General features: G+C 38.4%; 1 long non-coding RNA gene across 1 annotated transcript; it reads right to left on the bottom strand.

Annotated features, from left to right (window-relative positions):
- Window positions 1–3,751: 3,751 nt before the first annotated feature.
- Window positions 3,752–19,466, bottom strand: LOC115267940 (uncharacterized). Its single transcript, XR_009999185.1, has 2 exons — window positions 8,296–19,466; window positions 3,752–8,157 (listed from the first exon to the last, which is right to left on the bottom strand). It is a non-coding gene; the product is annotated as an uncharacterized LOC115267940 (long non-coding RNA).
- Window positions 19,467–22,765: the final 3,299 nt, after the last annotated feature.

Genomic DNA, 22,765 nt, shown 5'->3' with positions numbered 1-22,765 from the left:
TGGTTGGGCCAACATTACAACAAGATTTGGTTTCAATTGTAATGCGATTTCGGACACATCGCGTTGCAATTACAGCGGACGTCGAGAAAATGTATCGGCAGGTGTGGGTCCACGGTGAGGACACCACTACAACGAATACTATGGCGGAAAGATCCAACTCATCCGATTTCGACGTATGAGTTGCAAACAGTTACTTATGGAACGGCATCTGCACCGTACTTAGCTACACGGACACTGGTTCAAATTGGCAAAGATCAGCGCGAAACTTATCCTCTGGCAGCGGCTGCTATTCTCAACGATTTTTACATAGATGATTTCATCAGCGGTGCAGAAACTTGCGAGGAAGCAATTTCATTGCGCCAACAAGTGAGCGGCATTCTTCAAGCGGCTGGATTCCCGCTACGAAAGTGGGTGTCAAATAACATGGAAGTCATCAAAGATATCCCGGATGCGGATCTGGGTATTAAACAGCTACATGATGACAAGGAGGAGCAATATATCACAACTATTGGCTTAAGTAACACAGAAAACATCTTGATAAATGGGATTGTCAAAAGTTGTTTTATAAATGTTTCATAGATGTATGGGAATACATCTTACGCTGTAATGAAGCTCAATTTATGCTGACTGATAACTTATTTCAAAAAATTTTCATTGGCATTACCTGGTGTGAAAAGCATTATTTTTACTGCTGTATAACCTGATTAGAGCATCAAATACATTAGCAAGCGCAACTAACCTTTTTTTACGTTTTCACAATAGTATGCGTCAAGATAATATACCGTGGCTATTTTCATAGAAACTGGTGCCGAGTTCGCTCGAGTGTCACTTGACGTCCAACATATATTTCTGGTCCAACTCCCAGAGAAAAAGCTCCTGCTAAACCTGATTCTTGTGTCTACTGGGTCACTTTCCAGCTGCTTCCGTGCTGATTCTATTACGAAAACCTCCTCCACGAAAAAGGACTACATCAACTATTCTTACATACCCTAGCCACAGCAGATTCACTATTTTCCTCAATCAGGTGCTGTGCGGAATCTGGCCCCAAATCGTCATCCTTCTTACCAAATAAGTGTGCTGGACTGCTAATATCTGGCCGATGATAAACGTAATCAACCTAACGGGCGTGATCCTTACCGGAATCTTATTTTAGCGGTCCGATGTGGTGTGTTATAGCCGTAATCCATTACGAGGAGCTTCTGGTCAATATAAGTGCACCGATGTATACGCGTGATTTTGCGGACTTTGCAACGCTGATTAATTACCGTCGGGGATTAGAAACTGGGAACTTACATTCCCGTGGAATCCGGGACGCAAAACGATCCGCCGGGGCTTCTGCGAAACAAACCAACAATGTTTTGTTTTGATTTGACGTTTTGACAGATAAAGTCCGGCATTGATACAAGTTGTAATTTAGTTATATTAACGTTTTTTAATGGTAGTCGCAATATTTTAGCACAGCTAATATGTAAACATGTCTAAAAGATGTTGACAAGACGTCCAGAAAACCTTATTACAATACTTTCTGCAGTCTATCATACAATTGTTCTCATTATGTTCTTTCAACGCAATTTACACTTTTTCAAATCCATTTAAAAAAATTTCTAGGTGAAAGTACCTGTTCAAAATATTTGTACAATTATTATCACATGAGAGAAAAATATTTTTCCTCTCGAATTGTTAATTATTTCAAAGATTTTTTTTGTTTTTTTATCTTATAATATTTAAATCTCACTTAAGTAATATTCAGTAATAAATCAAAAGATAAATTTCATCCATGATTAAAGCATGAGTTGTTCCCAAAATTTTTGAATGGCAGTGTGAGCTTCAACGAGAGTCAGCCATATTTATCTTCATGTGGATTTAGAAAAATCTCAAAAAATTTGTTGGATTTATGATGCATTATTTTACCTAACTTAATGGCGCATGAAAAAAGGGCAAGTAAAATCGGAAGGTTCACCACAAATCTTGAACCGCAGGTAAAACAGCATTAGCATTACTGAGTGTAACGCATTTAATAATTTGCTATTTAAAATAAGGCAATTTACTTTATCACCAACAAATCATTTTGATGATAAATAGCTTGGTAAACAAATTGAATCATTTGTTTATTATACATTATTTTGTTTCGTTTCATTTTTGTGTCGGCTACTACGCCAAACATTTAGGACGGATTTTTGCTGACTTGTACTATAAATGGTTTCTACAAGTTATATAATGGGCAAAAAATTAGTTCTAAATCTATATAAATGTGATATGTATTATAAGAGTTTTCTACTAGCTAGATATCATTATAAAATTGTTACAATTCAACTAAAAATTTGATTGTTTTATACCTGCATTTTGAAAGCTTATGTTATCAAAAGTTGACTTGATAATACCTAATGAATATATGAAGGTTAATTAGGAACGTCATTTTTAGTTGTATTTATGTATTAGGATACATCTTATCCAACTTGTAAGATGTTTTATAAGCCGCCATTTTTTGCGCTGTTTTGATAATATAAGTGCTTGATATTAAGTCAAAAATACAAGAAAAAAACATCTAGTTATGTCCAAATCGTGAATTTTAAACTATTATATAACAAACTGTGTTACTTGGGCAGATACTCACTCCGGGACATTTTCTCACTGGAGAACACTTGCAGGATATTCCTGAGGACGATTTAAAGGAAATTCCAGATTCAAAATTGAAAAGGTTTCAACTCATGAAGAAACGCTTTTAGCTCTTCTGGAAACGCTGGTCAACGGAGTATTTGACGCAGCTACAATTACGCACAAACAAGGGCAGTAAATCTCCAATGGAAATTAAACTAGATCAACTCGTGGTCATCAAGGAAGACGGGGTAAAACAGAATGGGCCATTGGAAGAATTGTCGCATTACACCCAATCAATTATATCAAACCGATGTGGTGATAGTTATGCTGATTCTAGTACTCGCAAGAATGTACGCCAAGTACATTAAAACCAGTGTGAACGATGCAGCAAGGCGAGAAGTGCAATTGAGCACATTGCGCCGAGTGTAAGTGGAACATTCATAAACAGTACTGAAGTAAAAGTAAAAAAAAAAAAAAATACGCAAGAAAAGCTTATGAACAATTACAAGAAGTCCAGAGTAAGCATCCCTTGAACTGATCATAGCCTAATTAATTAGTCATTAAATCAATTGCATCATCTTATGCGTCATGCGTGAAAACGAAATTGCAAATCACACACGGTAGCTGGTCAGCTGGTGACCTAGTTTTGCTTGCTTCTGCAAGTCTGTTCTCAAGGGCATATGTTATGCCTGAAGAATGCATAACTACCGGGGTATAAAATAATAAAACACATATGATTTATATAAAGGAGCATTCTAAATAGCCGCTTCCAATTAAATACTAAGTAAGAGACGCGAGCTTTCTCTCTTGAGCTTTAATTTCACGTTTCGAAATACTAGAATGTTGGTACCTTAGTAAAGAGAGCGAGAGCGGAGAATCTTACACTAGACGAGTAAAGTTTGGGTTAAGTTTAAGTGGGGGAGAATGTAATCTAAAATTTAAACATAAGATATAAGATACATTTTTGAATACAGGGGGCCCGTCATTCGGAGTTAGTTTATAACAGAAGAAAAGTGTGGTATTACAATACCATCCCGTCAATCTCATTTCCAAACATACAGAACACTTAACTTTTACACAACACAGCAAAGCCTTTCTTACGCAACCTCCATAAATCATCAACTTCCTTGAGTGTTTTCATTCATCCAAGATGAACTATCTGGAATCCATATATTCCATTGAAATAAACCGTGACAAAGAAGTGAACAATAAAACTCCAATCGAACATTTGCGTCGTCAGGAACGATGGACGATGGACAAACGCGAAACCGTAGCCTGAACACCCGAGAAGAAGATTTCAACGAGTGGGCAAGTAAACTAAAATATAGTTTTGTAACAATAAATGAGTAATTTAGGTTTAACAGATAGGGGATGAAGGGGTAACCCCGTCACCTTAAGCATTGGGATTATTCAAAATTAATGTAAGAGGTAATTTGATATTTTGACTACGCAGAATGTTTGATTCATGAGTATTTTATAAGATTTGTGCATTAAAATTTTCAAAATATGTTTATTCCATTGAATTATGAACATATCACAAACATATTAAATATTGATATTGTTAATGCAGTGCGGGTAAGACCGTCACCCCTATGGGGTAACTCCGTCATACCTTTTTTCAAGATACTTTTGAAGATTTTAATTTGAAAATGTTTCCAATATATTTTTGATGATTTGTGATGGTTTACCAATTTTTCTAATCAACCATTTGGCCAAAAGGGTAATTTTGCGGTTTGGCCGAATGAAAAATAAGGAAAAATCTACTTAAGCGTTCATGATGTTGTTCTCCATGTACATCAGTATAACTGAAAAGAACAGCCTATGATTTATCCTCTCGCACCGTTGTAAAAAAGTCCATACTACCAAAACACCTCGCTCGTTCTCTTCTTCTTTTTCTTCTTGGCATTACGTTCCAACTGGAAAAAGCCTGTTGTTATGCTTGTTCTATGAGCCCTTCCACAGTTATTAACTGAGAGCTGCCTTTGCCAATGACCATTTTGAATGAGTATATCGTGTGACAGGCACGAAGATGTTTTATAGTATATGTCCAAGAAAGTCAAGGAAATTTCCTTTACGAAAAGATCCTGGACCGACTGGAAATCGAACCCATCACACACGGTCATACCTCGATATATCGTAACTTTTAGCTTGATATAACGTTCGGCTCCGTAAAGCGTTGAACGTGATTGCGCCTCGATTAACTAAACAAGATAAAAATAATTATGATTCTATTTTGCCAGCCCTCAGGTGATTCCTTGAAGAATCACTGGAGGAATACCCGAAGAAATCCCAAAAAGAGTTCCTGAAATAACCCTCGCTGATGAGTGACGGTCTTACCCGAAAAGCCAACTTTTCCTAAATTGCACCGTAATTTCTGAAAAGTTGTTGAAACTGACCGTTCGATAAATCTTGGCACTAAAGAATAGTACAGATGTGAATACATGATTGATTAAAATAAATTTATATACTTGTTTTGTAATCCAGAGGCTAAATTCTACCGACGAAAAATTACATCCACCGTTGGTGCAACAACGTGTGCGTTTGTTTTGTTTATTTTCTTCGCGTTTGACAGGTCAATGTTGGTATAATGTGTCTTAAAAGAGTAAAAATGATAAAAACAAATATGGTATGTGGCCAAAAAGCTACTAAATAATTATTTTCTGGTAGAATCATTGGGGTGACGGGCTTACCCACCCTGACGGTGTTACCCGCTTTTCCCCTACATTTGGAAAATTACAACTTCTGGCCAACAACGTTAAGAAATCTGTTTATGAGTTTACCTTCGATGACAAATTCCGTGTAAAATCAGTGGAAACCCTTGGCCACTCGGTTAACGCGGTGCGTTATTACGAAGTGATGTCAAAATTTGACTTGTGTTAAGAATCAGTGTCGTAAGATCACAATTCTTATGGAACTCCTTGGAACGGTTTTGATAGCTTTTTCAAAAATGATTTTCCAAATTTGACTTGTGCTAAGAATTGCTGTCGAGAGATCAAGGGCACTTGTATAGCGGTCCTGCCGACCAAAGGAAGCATTCCCTCCCCGTATTGAATAGTTCAAAAAGATCAATGATCACCATTGATCTAAGAAAGAACCCCTTATTTCCCCATGATACTCCACGCAATTAGTGGATTACATCAGATGTGGATTTCACGGTCATGTTTATAGACCGACGCCGGTTAACCAGAAACAAGCGATGCAAGCAGAGAGAATGCTTACTGCTTACAGTTATAATTTAAGAGTAGTCTAGGAGTGTAAAGAGTGTAAATATAATTGAACAATTAATGGATTTTGCTAGTGTCGGAATTACGAAAGGAAAGAAATCCAGTGCCGTGACCGCACGACCGTCTACACTTGCACATGATGCACTACATCTCGGTAAAAGGTTCACCAAATATGGTGTATCACATGGCGACCGTAACCCGAAGAAAACTTTAGTCAGGAATCTCTTTAAAATGCCCAATTTTTAGTTTCAGATTAGTATCCAGAGTCCATTTTCCAACATCATTAAATCTGTTCTAGATCGTTTCGTATTTTTGTTGAATTGTACCTAAAAGATTTTGATCTATAATGATGATCTAATGAATTCGGTGGACTGCCAATTCGGACAGCAGAAACAGACAGAATGGAAAAAAAAAATTATTAAGAGTATTCATTGTACACAGTGAGTCAACATTTGATGTATATTAGTGATACATTAAGTAGATCATTTCGAGTATTTGTAAGATAAATTGTATCAGTTTACTGGCTACAGTCAGCACCGCCCAGTAAGGGGAAATTCTGATATGGTAATTTATATATAGTTTGTTCAAAGTACGTTTTCCCGGTTACCGACACCCAGAAAAGACACTGTAATATACTGAAACTATAAGTAATTTCTATTAACTATTAACTGACCAGCAACTAAAATGAACAGCTTTATAGCTGCTAAGTATGCAACTTAAAGAACGGCGCTTGCACTAACCATTGGGAAGACATTGTACAGACAACAAGTAAGAAGTAGGTAAGTATTGATCCCTATTGGAGGTTCACATAGTCAGAATGGGTAACGACCCTTTGACAAGTACTTCCATAGCAGCGAAACGCATTCAACGATCGCCGCCCGTGGTCAGCACAATTTGTGTCGCCACCCGGGCAATCACCTATCAGCAGCGTCATCAACAAAAATGCCCCCAGCAAACAGGCAAGGAAGCCTAGCAGGGTGGCGCAGCCTAGATCGATCGTCATTATCGATCAATCAACAAACCGTACAGTAACTTCAAAATGTGGCCCTTCGGAGAAGACGAAAGCAACAACGTTCAACATGGCAGCATCACGTACCACGACGTGATATCTTACTCAATGGATGGCGGCTTCATCCTGGTGGCGGTCATCATCATCATCGTGTGGCGTTGGCGACGCAACATGAGCCGCATCCGGTCGCTGGAGGCAGCGACCAGGCGAAATAACTTGGGCGTCTGAGCGGGCGTCATCCGACGCCGCGTCAAACGCTAAGTCAGCAGTTTAGGTGCTTCAGCCCGGAGTGAGACCTGCAGCGGTGCACCCGGCACCAAAGTGAATTTGAACAAACTCTGTCAAGAGAAAAGCATAATACATTTATTCAGTTTCCAACAGTTGACCCGTGATGTCGACTACTTGTAGCATACCATTAACGTAAATGCCACAACATTGAGGACCGACTGTAGCAAACCAACCATACCCACACCGAAAATAAAAAAAAAAACAAGTGCAAAAGCGCACTGTTATGCAATATCAACAGAACATATGGAAGTCATTAACCCTCTAATGGATACCTGGGGTCCATTGGACCCCAGAGCCACTTTGAAGTGGTCGCAAAAAAGTTTGAATTGACACATCGGTCCCGTTTTCACAGTACCTTCAAACTACACCACGATGAGTTATTTGTGCAAAAATAACAAATATTTCATGGCGTACTATAGATTATTTTTTATGTCAAAGTTGAACTGGGCGATTTTGGTCCCCTGGGGTCCATTGGACCCCACGACATGAATGATTATATCGTTTGATCGTCACTCCCTAGAATAATGCTGTCTTCGACAAAATTGTTCAATAAACCAAGGGCAATCTTGTGATGAACAAATTGAATTGGAATTAGCCCAGTAGGTGGCGCTATTGTTTATTCAAATTATGGATTGAAAGTTAAATTTAGCTTGAATATCTTGAGATTCGGAATGTATAGAAAGTTTGTGTTGTCTCTGATACCTCTTGGGTTTATTCAAATATTACGAAACGCAAAATTTGACAACTTAAGGGCTCCTCCCTTCTCCGTGCAACAACTTTTGTATGGAATTGTTTAGGTACGCTTGTTTAGGTACGTTATATCCTGTAGATCGGGGGCATTTTTCAATGCTCACTAGCACCACCTAGCGGAAACTTCCCGAACTAAATTGTTCATCACTAGATAGGCCTTGACTTTCCTAACATCTTTGCTGAAAACATCATCCTTTCATAAAGTAAGGATCACGATATACGCGAGAATATATGTTGGGGTCCAATGGACCCCAGGGTCCCAAAACGGACCTTCATTTAAGGTATCCTCTTGAGGGTTTTTTTTTTATTCCTTGTTGGGTATATAAGTCACTGCGACCAGCTTTTAGATCTATTGTGACAAATGCCCCAGTTTTATTTGGCTATGTCAAGTTGACGTATCGCCATTGGTAGTAGCAATAATCGAACCTTGAGGGTTAACCACGAGTGCATCGTTCTATCGACTCTCTCTCCACTTCTACTTGTGAGGTACGAGGGCCGATAGCATACGGCGTGGAAGGATCAAATTGCAAGCCTAGCGCCTGGCCTCACGTAAAACAAACCATAAGCATTTTTGGTTATTTGTCACTCCAGTCGTCTCATCTATGTATTAAGCAAATTGTTATGTTAAACCTTGAAATGTATTGAACCTTGAAATGTATAAAAGGGCAAGTGTATCTGATGAATAGAGGATTCTGATTTTGAACTCGACCCTGACTGGTACACACCTTTCAGGCTATCGACTATTCCAAATCTGTCTTCTGAATTGTACCCCAACTGGATTACTCCAGATTGGCTGTACTGTTGAGAAAAGTCCAAGTTCGAGTCTCTATGTGAGCGACTCGAGTTAGTGCGCGTCTTCACCTCGTTCCCGCGGATCGATGTTAAGTAAAGTGAAATAGTCGCGGATCGATGTTAAACTAGTGAAATAGTGAAAGTGAACGTCCCGTGACTAGGGACGCGATATACTCAATCGAAAGAAAATCCCGATATTTTCGCGTTCGAGGTTTCTGTCCAAGTCGGCATGTCGCGGTTTCTTTAAAGTAAGTGTTTAGCTCAGGAGCAAGTGCAAAAAAGAAAGAAAATGTTTTGCGCCCTCCCACCTATCTTACGGAACTCCTTGGTGCAATCGTGGATGCATTATTATGAAATACTTTCAAAATTTAACTTGAGTTAAGAATCAGTGTAGTAAGATCACAATTCTTATGGAACTCCTTGGAACGGTTTTGATATCTTTTCCAAAAACGATTTTTCCAATTTGACTTATGTTAAGAATTGCTGTCGTAAGATCAAGGGCACTTGCACATGATGCAGTACTTCTCGGTAAAAGTTTCACCAAATATGGTGTATCACATGGCGACCGTAACTCGAAGATAACTTGTTACCGAACGGTAACAAATTTGTTCAGTGTATTACGGTGTATGAAATTAGGGAAACCTTTTGTATAAGTTAGGCTTTAAACGGTAGATTTAAAACGAACATCCACCAACGAACCGATCGGTGAGAGAGCGACAGGAGGCAAGACGATCCGGCTCGTTGGTGACAACGGCAGAGGATTCCAAGCAATAGGAACCTAGCACTCTCATCCCGAAGGGATCAAAGAAGGAGTTGAGAACGACAACCTTAGAAGACTGACCTAGGTAAGCATAAAGCTTATTTTGGACGAAGGTGGTGCGGAGCTCTTCGGATAAACCCCAAACACATCCGTAGTACCAGTTACTATATATACACATCTCTAGGCGCTGTCGCATAGAACATACACTTCTGCACTAAACCGCAAACAACATCGGCATTTACAATGATGCACCCATATGAACTCCACAGTTCGAACCTGGATCTCCTTGAGGTCCGCCACCAGTTGGTCTCCGACCAACGCCACTTCGCTCGTCCTGAAACTCTTCATCACGAGTTATTCTCCCCACCAGACTTCCTGTCCCGCTCCTTTTGCCAAGCCTTTTGCTTGGATTTTAAATCCGATCCCAACCCGAAACTCGTCGCCGTAACCAAGTCCGCGATCGCTGCTGTCCCTGGCTTGTGTTACGTCGTTTCCTTGAACACCAACCTTCCTCGAACTTTTGACGTGGTCAAGAAACTCGGTCTCTTTCCTCATACCGATTCTACCAAGAATTTCCTAATGCACGGCAAACTCACCGATTATGGCTCACACCTTCACATGGAGCGAAATCACACCCCAGTGTCCGGTGTCGGCTACGTCGGTTGGAAGTTTTCCCTGTATTCTTTTATTCGTGGTACTATTATCGGTACCGTATGCTACTTTACCGGAGCCTTAGTCGGATCTCAACCTGAATTTCGTGCCGCATACGACGCTCAGGTTAACTCCGCGACGGTCCTCGATAGCGCACCCACCAATATTCTACAGTCTCGTGCTTTAGATGACCTCGTGAAACTCGCAAAAGATGGCCTTGAGTGCCCACCCCGGAAGCGGCCGAGGCTCAGACCAGCTGCTTGGGGCTTAAGTTAGTCCCCGTCTGGGACGACGAGTGCTCCCGGGGTCATAAGACGTTTCAAACTTTAGTCAGGAATCGCTATCAAATGGCCAAATTTTATTTTTAGATTAGTATAAAGAGCCCATTTTCCAATATAATAAAATCTGTTCTAGATCGTTTTGTATTTCTGTAGAATTATACCTAAAAGATTTTGATTTATAATGATGAGCTAATGAATTCGGTGGACTGCCAATTCGGACAGCAGCAACAGACAGAATGGAAAATAATTTATTTATTAAGAGTATTCATTGTACACAGTGAGTCAACATTTGATGCACATTAGTGATACATTAAGTAGATCATTTCGAGTATTTGTAAGATAAATTGTATCAGTTTACTGGCCAAAGTCAGCAACGCCCAGTAAGGGAAAATTCTGATATGGTAGTTTATATATAGTTTGTTCAAAGGACGTTTTCCCGGTTACCGACACCCAGAAAAGACACTGTAATATACTGAAACTATAAGTAATAACTATTAACTGTTAACTGACCAGCAACTAAAATGAACAGCTTTATAGCTGATAAGTATGCAACTTAAAGAACGGCGCTTGCACTGACCATCGGGAAGACATTGTACAGACAACAAGTAAGAAGTAGGTAAATATTGATCCCTTTCTTACGGAACTCCTTGGTGCAATCCTGGATGCGTAATTACGAAATGATGTCAAAATTTGACTTGTGTTAATAATCGTTATCGTAAGATTACAATTCTTATGGAACTCTTTGGAACGGTTTTGATAGCTTTTCCAAAAACGATTTTCCCAATTTGACTTATGTTAAGAATTGCTGTCGTAGGATCAAGGGCACTTGCACATGATGCACTACTTCTCGGTAAAAGGTACACCAAATATGGTGTATCACATGGCGACCGTAACTCGAAGTAAACTTTTGTCAGGAATCGCTATCAAATGGTCATATTTTATTTTTAGATTAGTATCAAGAGTCCATTTTCCAACATCATTAAATCTGTTCTAGATCGTTTCGTATTTCTGTAGAATTGTACCTAAAAGATTTTGAAAGTGATTACTATTAACCCTCTAATACCCTAATTTTTGATTTTGATCTAAATATCATTTTTCGTCATCTAAAATCGATTTAAACATGTTTTGGAAGATGATTCTTTTTAATTCTCGATTTCGTGAATTTCAGTTTTTGATTTTTCTAATTTTTATTTTTGAACATTCCCACACTTTTATATTTTTCTTGGATGCCTATTTGGGGTACGTATTTTTTAAGATGAAAACATTTTGAGATTTTATGATTATTGTTGAAATATTTTAATTTAATTTTTTTTTCATTGAAATTTTTATTTTCCGTGTAATTTAAAGGAAAATAATTTTAGAGTTTATTCGATTCCCTTAAACTATTAAACTAGGATAGAATGATTTGGGAAAAATTTAAAATATGTCAAATTGTAGCGATTTAAAACAAAATAAACAATGACTTCTGGAAGGTGACTAAAACATCAATTTTTCAATGATTTTTAAAAAAATGTTAGTATGTTTCAAAATACACCAAAATTTATTTTGAGATATACAAAACAGTCCTAAATATCAGCCAAAAATATAAAAATTTTGCTTTTCCACGAAACAAAAATTACAAAAATGCTCAAACTATACCCCGTCTAAAGGCGGGATTGGGTATTAAAGGGTTAACTGACCAGCAACTAAAATGAACAGCTCTATAGCTGCTAAGCATGCAACTCAAAGAACGATACTTGCACTGACGATCGGGTAGATATTGTACAGACATCAAGTAAGAAGTAGGTAAGTATTAATCCCTTGCTAACGGAACTTCTTGGTGCAATCATGGATGCATTATTACGAAATGCTTTCAAAATTTGGCTTGTGTTAAGAATCGTTGTCGTAAGATTACAATTCTTACGGAACTCCTTGGAACGGTTTTGATAGCTTCTTCAAAAATAATTTTCCAAATTTGACTTGCGCTAAGAATTGCTGTCGTAAGATCAAGGGCACTTGCACATGATGCACTACATTTCGGTAAAAGGCTCGCCATATATGGTGTATCACATGGCGACCGTAACTCGAAGATAACTTTAGTCAGGAATCGCTATCAAATGACCAAATTTTATATTCAGATTAGTACCGAAAGTCCATTTTCCAATATCTTTAAATCCGTTCTACATCGTTTCGTATTTTTGTAGAATTGTACCTAATAGATTGTGAGTTGTAATAAAGAGCTATTGAATTCGGTGGACTGCCAATTCGGACAGACAAAATGGGCAATAATTTATTTATCAAGAGTATTCATTGTACACAGTGAGTCAGCATTTGATGCACATTATTGATACATTAAGAAGATTATTTCGAGTATTTGTAAGATAAATTGTATTAGTTTGCCAGCTACAGTCAGAACCGCCCAGTATAGGAAAATTATGATATGTAATTTGTGTATAGATTGTTCAAACCACGTTTTACCGATTACCGACACCCAGAAAAGACACCGTAATATACTGAAACTGTAAGTAATTACTATTAACTGTTAACTGACCAGCAACTAAAATGAACAGCTTTATAGCTGCTAAGTATGCAACTGAAAGAACTGTGGTGGATGCGGCCCTACATTCTTATAACAGCGATAAGCTCTACATAAACATAGCAGTGAAAACTGCGTAAACAATTGATCAGCATAAACGCGATCACACCACCCGGGCGATGACCACCCGGGCAGTGAACGCGGTTATGCTGACATAACAAAAAGGGTCACGTCCGCCACCGAGAACGAGGCCTCGGTAGTTAAGTTGAGTAGAAATAAAATTCAATCATAAGTGGACCTTGGACGAGTCTAGTAGTTATTCTTGATATCACGCAAGTTCCGTTGACGTAGAAAAGTGTTATAAATCGAACCTTCACATCAGGACTTGACAGAACGGTGCTTGTACGGACGATCGGGAAGACATTGTACAGACAACAAGTAAGAAGTAGGTAAGTATTGATCCCTTTCTTACGGAACTCCTTGGTGCAATCCTGGATGCATTATTACGAAATACTTTCAAAATTTGACTTGTGTTAAGAATCGTTGTCGTAAGATTACAATTCTTATGGAACTCTTTGGAACGGGTTTGATAGCTTTCCAAAAACGATTTTCCCAATTTGACTTATGTTAAGAATTGCTGTCGTAAGATCAAGGGTACTTGCACATGATGCACTACTTCTCGGTAAAAGGTTCACTAAATATGGTGTATCACATGGCGACCGTAACTCGAAGTAAACTTTAGTCAGGAATCGCTATCAAATGCCCAAATTTTAATTTCAGGTTAGTAGGTATCAAGAGTCCATTTTCCAATATCATTGAGTCTGTTCTAGATCGTTTCGTATTTCTGTAAACTCGTTGCTAAAAAAATGTTAAAGCTCATCATTATAGCTAATGAATTCGGTGACTTATCAAGAGTATTCATTGTACACAGTGAGTCAACATTTGATGTACATTTGTGATACATTAAGTAGATTATTTCGAGTATTTGTAAGATAAATTGTATCAGTTTACTGGCTACAGTCAGCACCGCCCAGTAAGGGGAAATTCTGGTATGGTAATTTATATATAGTTTGTTCAAAGTACGTTTTCCCGGTTACCGACACCCAGAAAAGACACTGTTATATACTGAAACTATAAGTAATTACTATTAACTATTAACTGACCAGCAACTTAAATGAACAGCTTTATACAGCTGCTAAGTATGCAACTTAAAGAACGGCGCTTGCACTGACCATCGGTAAGACATTGTACAGACAACAAGTAAGAAGTAGGTAAATATTGATCCCTTTCTTACGGAACTCCTTGGTGCAATCCTGGATGCGTAATTACGAAATGATGTCAAAGTGTTAATAATCGTTGTCGTAAGATTACAATTCTTATGGAACTCTTTGGAACGGTTATGATAGCTTTTCCAAAAACGATTTTCCCAATTTGACTTATGTTAAGAATTGCTGTCGTAGGATCAAGGGCACTTGCACATGATGCACTACTTCTCGGTAAAAGGTTCACCAAATATGGTGTATCACATGGCGACCGTAACTCGAAGTAAACTTTTGTCAGGAATCGCTATCAAATGGTCATATTTTATTTTTAGATTAGTATCAAGAGTCCATTTTCCAACATCATTAAATCTGTTCTAGATCGTTTCGTATTTCTGTAGAATTGTACCTAAAAGATTTTGAATTATAATGATGAGCTAATGAATTCGGTGGACTGCCAATTCGGACAGCAGCGACAGGCAGAATGGAAAATAATTTATTTATTAAGAGTATTTATTGTACACAGTGAGTCAACATTTGATGCACATTAGTGATACATTAAGTGGATAATTTCGATTGTTTGCAAGATCAATTTTTAAAGTTTATTGACTACAGTCAGCTCCACCCAGTATAAGAAAATTCTTATATGTAATTTATGTGTAAAGATTGTTCAAACCACGTTTTCCCGGTTACCGACACCCAGAAAAGACACTGTAATATACTGAAACTATAAGTAATTACTATTAACTGTTAACTGACCAGCAACCAAAATGAACAGCTTTATAGCTGCTAAGTATGCAACTTGAAGAACGGTGCTTGCACTGACCATCGGGAAGACATTGTACATACAACAAGTAAGAAGTAGGTAAGTCAATACTTAATCCCTTTCTTACGGAACTCCTTGGTGCAATCCTGGATGCGTAATTACGAAATGATGTCAAAATTTGACTTGTGTTAAGAATCGTTGTCGTAAGATTACAATTCTTATGGAACTCTTTGGAACGGTTTTGATAGCTTTTCCAAAAACGATTTTCCCAATTTGACTTATGTTAAGAATTGCTGTCGTAAGATCAAGGGCACTTGCACATGATGCACTACTTCTCGGTAAAAGGTTCACCAAATATGGTGTATCACATGGCGACCGTAACTCGAAGTTAACTTTAGTCAGGAATCGCTATCAAATGGCCAAATTTTATTTTTAGATTCGTATCAAGAGTCCATTTTCCAACATCATTAAATCTGTTCTAGATCGTTTCGTATTTCCGTAGAATTGTACCTAAAAGATTTTGAACTATAATGATGAGCTAATGAATTCGGTGGACTGCCAATTCGGACAGCAGCGACAGACAGAATGGAAAATAATTTATTTATTAAGAGTATTTATTGTACACAGTGAGTCAACATTTGATGCACATTAGTGATACATTAAGTGGATAATTTCGATTGTTTGCAAGATCAATTTTTACAGTTTATTGACTACAATCAGCTCCACCCAGTATAAGAAAATTCTTATATGATTGTTCAAACCACGTTTTCCCGGTTACCGACACCCAGAAAAGACACTGTAATATACTGAAACTGTAAGTAATTACTATTAATTGTTAACTAACCAGCATCTAAAATGAACAGCTTTATAGTTGCTAAGTATGCAACTGAAAGAACTGTGGTGGATGCGGCCCTACATTCTTATAACAGCGATAAGCTCTACATAAACATAGCAGTGAAAACTGCGTAAACAAATGATCAGCATAAACGCGATCACACCACCCGGGCGATGACCACCCGGGCAGTGAACGCGGTTATGCTGACATAACAAAAAGGGTCACGTCCGCCACCGAGAACGAGGCCTCGGTAGTTAAGTTGAGTAGAAATAAAATTCAATCATAAGTGGACCTTGGACCGAGTCTAGTAGTTATTCTTGATATCACGCAAGTTCCGTTGACGTAGAAAAGTGTTATAAATCGAACCTTAACATCAGGACTTGACAGAACGGTGCTTGTGTAGCGGTCCTGCCGACCGAAGGAAGCATTTCCCTCCCTGTATTGAATAATTCTAAAGATCAATGATCACCATTGATCTAAGAAAGACCCTTTATTTCCCCATGGTGCTCCACGCAATTAGTGGATTACATCACATGTGGATTTCACGGTCATGTTTATAGACCAACGCCGGTTAACCAAGAAACGAGCGATGCAAGCAGAGAGAATGCTTACTGCTTGTTGCTGGTTGACCTGGTGATATAATGTTCTCGCTCCAATGCCGGAGAAATGTTTTTCTTTTAATTTTTGTTTGTCGCCCGGCAGCGCTGACTGAACCCCAACAAGGTCTCAGTCACGTGGCCGAACTAATGAAGCCAGAGTGGACGACGCCCGGTTTGGCTTTTCTCTTTTCTCTTATTTCTTTTCAGATCGGGAGAATGAGTTCTTGCGACGGCAAGTTAAAAGGCCCGCGATTGACGCCGGGGCGTGGTTGTATTGTTGTGGTGTCGTTACCCGGGGCTGTGGTGTATTGCCCTTAGAACTTGTGTGGACCGTCGGCGTACGTTTTCGTCTCTCTGCGGTGACTTATCGGTGGTTGATCGTCGGTCGTTGTTTTGGTGGATGATCGTAGTTAAGTGTTAGAAAGATAAGTTTATAGGAAATAAAGTGCTGTAATTAATTGTGTGACTCGTTGGTCGTGAGAACAGAAAAGAAAACCAGTGCCGTACGACCGCTCACGGCCTACACTTGCACGGACGATCGGGAAGACATTGTACAGACAACAAGTAAGAAGTAGGTAAGTATTGATCCCTTTCTTACGGAACTCCTTGGTGCAAACCTGGATGCGTAATTACGAAATGATGTCAAAATTTGACTTGTGTCAAGAACCGTTGTCGTAAGATTACAATTCTTATGAAACTCCTTGGAACGGTTTTGATAGCTTTTTCAAAAATAATTTTCCAAATTTGACTTGTGTTTAGAATTGCTGTCGTAAGATCAAGGGCACTTGCACATGATGCACTACTTCTCGGTAAAAGGTTCACCATACATCACATGGCGACCGTAACTCGAAGATAACCTTAATCAGAAATCGCTATCAAACGCCCAAATTTTATTTTTAGATCAGTACCGAAAGTCCATTTTCCAATATCATGAAATCTGTTCTACATCATTTCGTATTTATTTAGAATTATACCTAAAAGATTGTGAATTATAATGATGAATTCGGTGGGCTGCCAATCCGGACAGCAGTTACAGACAGAATGAGTATCTATATATTAACATTAAGCAGATATCCAATTTTTATAAAACTAAACGACGAGTCAATCTGTTTCCTGAAATCAACATTGAAGTATCTTTTATGGCGACCGTGGTACACGAACGTGTGAGGATCGAAGTGAAGATTCTGAAGTTTGTCGCTGCTGGTGTGCTAAAGGTAATACCGATAGTGCTTATATTCGCCGTGATTTGTAAACTTTTTCACGCGTAATTAGACGACAATAGTGAAAAAAACCAGCTCAGCAAGAAGCTGGACTACATTCAATTAAAAATGCAAGAGTGTGAACAATCAAAAAGCAACAAGGAAACCAACTAAAAATATGTGCTATAAATCGTCGAAAAACTCTTGGAACAAACTAGAAAAAAAATTGAGCAAAAAAAGAGAGTAATTTGTACAAAACCAATGTAAACTGATCAAACAGCGCTAAAAAAAATCATACAATTCTTGCGTCCTACCTATCGAGGTAAACATAAAACATCAGCACAACTGCGATCGCGCCACCCAGGCGATGTCACGTAGCCACCACCGATCGAGTATGAAACAGAACTCAATAAAATCATTCTTAGTTCGTACAGCAACGGAGCTGTGTCGCGTTCTCTGTTCTATCACAGTTCCCGCGAAGAGCTTGTCCCTCATCAAAGACTGATTCTATGGGACAAGAGAATATGCTTTATTTCGGGATGCTTTTAAAGTTTGGCTTGTGTTAAGAATCGGTATCGTAATATGCTATACACGCATTCACCCAAAACATGCATAAGCACTTTGCACCGACGCTCTTGAGTGCACATGTTTTGCTGATTACACTTTACTCGTTGGTGGTCGTGCGTTGAACGACGCGCTTGGCTCAAGTTTCAACCCAAAAATGCTATTGCCGAAATATTGTCACCGCCACCCCAGGGGTCTAAGTTCGATTGACAATGTGTTTGTATGTAACGATTGATCTGTTACCAAATAAAAGGAATGCAAGTTCCAAGATCCAGAACACTCTTGTTCTGACCAGGAGACTATGTGTTTCAATGTATTCCGATGCATACCGAAACTTCCCTCAGCACTCTGTACCACAGATACTGCTAACCACTTGGGATAGTTAATGGGCAGTTAACAATAAGTTTGATATCCTCCATAGTCTTCGGTCGGACTATGTGAGTAAGATTACAATTCTCATGGAACTCCTTGGAGCGGTTCTGGTAGCTTGTTTAAAAATAAAACATCAAATTTGACTTGTGTTAAGAATTGGTATCGTAAGATTAAGGGCACTTGAACATGATGCACTACTTCTCGGTAAAAAAATGTTCACCATATATGGTATATAACATGGCGACCGTAACTTAAAGATGTCTTTAGTCACAAATCGCTATCAAATGCCCCAGTCAAGTAAGTTCAAACCTGCAACATGGCGACCGCGACAGGTTACCTACGGTAATACCCTGTATAACCCGTGTTGACGACCCGCGTTTGCCGTTAAAATAGTGTTCTTTAAGTAAAGTTATAAAACGTATCGAACCTTGAAAAGTATAAAAGAACAACTGCATGCGATGAATAAAGAATTATGATTTTGAACCCGACCCTGGCTGGTACACTCGATTATTCTAAATCTGTCTTCTAAATTGTACACTAACTGGATTACGCCAGCTTTGCTGTACGTTTGAGAAAAGTCGCTATGCGAGCGACATCGAGTTAGTGTGCGTTGTCCACCTCGTCCCCGCGTATCGAGTAAGTGTGCGTTTCGCATCTCGTTCTCCACGTGTCAACGAAGTGTTAAGCTAGAGAAAGTGTACGTCCCGTATCAAGGAACGCAATATGGCGACCGGTGACCCTGTTAGCAAAGCCTTTTGAACAGACAAGTGGATTACTCATTGTGCACTCACTCATTCTCAAATGACGATTACACCATATGCTAACCATGCACTCTTCAAGTGCTGGTCAAAAAATCATTGCACCCTGCTGAGTACATTGTACTCAGCAGACCCAAATAAACAGAAATCTCAAATTACAGAACTCCACTGTCACTAGGAGAAACTACCTAAATTGTACTATGCAGTTTTGCATATAATTACAGTAAAAAAGCCTCACATATCGATCGCCGTGATCAATGCTAGGCACCTCCTTCCTCAGAAAGCCTATCATAGTATTTGTTTGTGGAATTCTAGAGTCAAGCTAGCGATAGGTTGAAATGAAATAAACGAGGGCAGAGCAGAACCTGAATCTAAAACCGAACAGATGTCGTTTCCATGAAAGTCCGAACGGACACATGGCGACGAGTGACAGTGAAAAGTGAAAAATTGGATTTTGCACCATGACGGTGACGATCATTCTGTGTTTCGTCTTAACACTTATTTTGATGATCGTAACAGTGATTCTAATAAAACAACAACTAGCCGAGTTGGCAGAAGAAATGCAAAAGGCAAAATTTGCCACATTGACCACGTAAGAAAGTGTAATCGGAACGCAACTAAACGAAATTTGAAGAGAGTGTAATCGGAACGAATTTAAACGAACACGAAGAGCTTTAAAAAAAATGTGTAGTGACCTGTGGTCTTTAGGAAGTAAAAAGTGAGCTGAAAGGGGGAATGAAAAATCAACCCCGAAACCACCAGTGCAACACGAAGAAATAATTAAAATAGTTAACGTAAATGTAAGGCAAAGTGAGCATGTTAGCCTAACTTGACTCGCGATCGGTGTTTTTTTAATTGATATACAAACCCATCATGAGGAAGAAAATAGACTTTTTTGGAAACAAATTGACGATCAAGCCCGACAAATTGAAGAAAAGTGTGAAGAATGCAGAAGAAATCATAAAATTGGCGAATGTGTGGAACCATGCTGAAGGTTCTGGTTAATCACCTATTGGGAAAACAATTACAAAGACTTTAAAATTTCCGAAAATGGAATCGTAACATTTGGTGATGAGAAAAAATATAAGTGACCAGAGACGTGATATACAAAAAATCGACAATGGACGCGATAGTCAGTGACAAGAAACAAAAGAAAATATAAGTGACAATGGAAGGATTGAAGGACTTATTACGAAAATTAATCATTGCTCATATTACGAACAATGCTGTAGTAATGAGTAAAAGAAAATCATCGGAAAAGCTAGTGATCTTGTTGAAGGAAGAACAGTTGTTGAAGATAATTTAAAGTCACTGCAAATACAATAACAGTGAAACCATCATCGGAAGCAGTACTATTTTGTGCAGCAACACAAGTGTTTAGTGTATCCAGAAATGAGCGCTCGGGCCGCATTGTTCTAACTACGAGAGTTAGAGTACTGTTGCACGATCAAGCCCTAGAGAGAAGGATCGGAGGGCATGTCATCGGAATGGCAGTTTAAAAGGTAAATATACCGCGGAAGCAGTAGTAGAAGTTACAGCGGATGCAGAAATCAAATTAGAAATCAAGTTACAGCGGATACAGATACAGTTTTTATGCTTATATAAAACGAAGTGTTTTAACGTAAATGTTCAGCAAGCTATTACAAATCAAAGAAACGATTACCAAAGAGTGCAGTAATTTAAACAAAAATAAGACCAAGACCTTGGAAAATATTAATGAGCAATTAAAAAAATTGAATGATTTATACAACAAATATAAAGAAATATTAAATAATTTAATTTAACCCCATACTATGGAACACTGAGTATGTGAAATATGAAAAACTAAAACTAGCTTATAGAACAGCATTCAAAATATTAGAGGAATCCATCCTTTTAGAAACCAATCGATCAAAAAAACATTTAAAACATTAGGGAAAGCAGTAATTATTTGTAGAAGATTATCTGGTCAAATCAAGACGAGGATTAAATTTAAAACTTTAGGTCAAAGTAATAATCATATGCGGTAATATTGTTATATTGCCTCAAAAAACGGCAAAGTATTTCCTAGAAGAAAAAAAGAAAATTTTGCAAAAATAAAACCTAATGTGTTGAAACCAAATTACAAACAAGTTTAGAAAGCCCTTCACCAGTCAAGTAAGTTCAAACCTGGCACATGGCGACCGTGACAGGTTACAAAGCTGTACGACTAACCAGAATTAAAAAAAAAAACAAAATATAAAACTTGGATGGTATGCACTGTCGTAATCCGTTTAATTTTCAAAATTTTGCAAACGATTTTCACCAGTGAGCTTACAAAATCCGCTCCGAGACCACCGCCGATACGGAGGACAATTTGGGGAAATATTTGAAAAAGAAAGTAAGTGAGTCGCGCGACGAGAAGTGACTTTGGCGAATCAAACGCGCCAAGTGTATAGACAAAAAGTGACAAGTTGTAGCATACCAGATGAACATAATTTGTAACATTATTCCTTTTCTGAAAATACGAAGCATTGACATATTCCAGTCACAGACTCTCCTACAGTCGTAGAACATTGCGACATGTAAAGTAAAATTATTGACACCATAGCGACAGCTATCAGCATAGCAACAAACCCGGTTAAATGCAAACACTTCAAAATTAATTATTGCCATCCATTCTATGTTGCACCAGAGACGATGACCCATGTCATCGTCACCGCTAAGCAATATAAAAATGTGCTTTCCCAGGCGTTCAATTATACGCAGCGTAATTCGATCTTTCTTTGCTGATGCCTTAGCGCATCGTTCTCACAGCGCAAGTGTCCAACGATTATCCTCCTTTCACACATACATTTAACAATTAGTAAAGTATACGCTGATTGGCTCACAGTAAAATTTAGTCAAGCCAACTCCAGGCACCTCCCACTCTGAATATGATTGTAACCACCAACAATGTAACAGAAATTGATTTGAATAAATATATTCTTTGGAACCTTCAAGCCGTCAAGTAGTATTTATCGTAAATGGCGACTAGTGACTGTCGAACTCTTCGGAGCCCGACTCAGTAAAATTGTTTGCATTGCATCGGTGAAATTTTGATCAGTGTTAAAGTGTATCGTTAACTTTTCCAATCAGCCCTATTCATACAGTGAAAATGGGTAACAAAAAGTCTTCCCCTAAAGTTGACACCAGTGGTAGCAACGACACCACTATAATAAACACTCAGGACTTTCATACAGAGCAGCCTGAGTCCCATAGTACACTGCTCTGGATAGTGTTAACAATCACGGGGCTGCAGCTCCTCATAACTATCTTTAAGATAGTCGAAAAGCGGATCAGGCGCGATGCGCTTAGAAAAGCTAAATCAATAGCAAACATTGATGTGTGAAAAAAAAAACGACAACTGAACCGTTAACACAGACATTCAGTAATAGTGTAAAATGTTATAACAATTGGAAAAACCAGTGGATGAAGTAGTGACCTGTGTTACCAGCTGAACTAAAAGTGCTCTAACAAGCTAAAAATCCAGTGAACAGCGAAAATGACCAATTCAAAAACTGAAGATATTTAAACAGACTGAAGAG

Source organism: Aedes albopictus, chromosome 3, assembly GCF_035046485.1.
Source record: "Aedes albopictus strain Foshan chromosome 3, AalbF5, whole genome shotgun sequence".
Classification (NCBI taxonomy): Eukaryota; Metazoa; Arthropoda; class Insecta; order Diptera; family Culicidae; genus Aedes; species Aedes albopictus.
The sequence above is the reverse complement of the archived record's forward strand: the minus strand, read 5'-3'. Positions and strand labels throughout refer to the sequence as shown.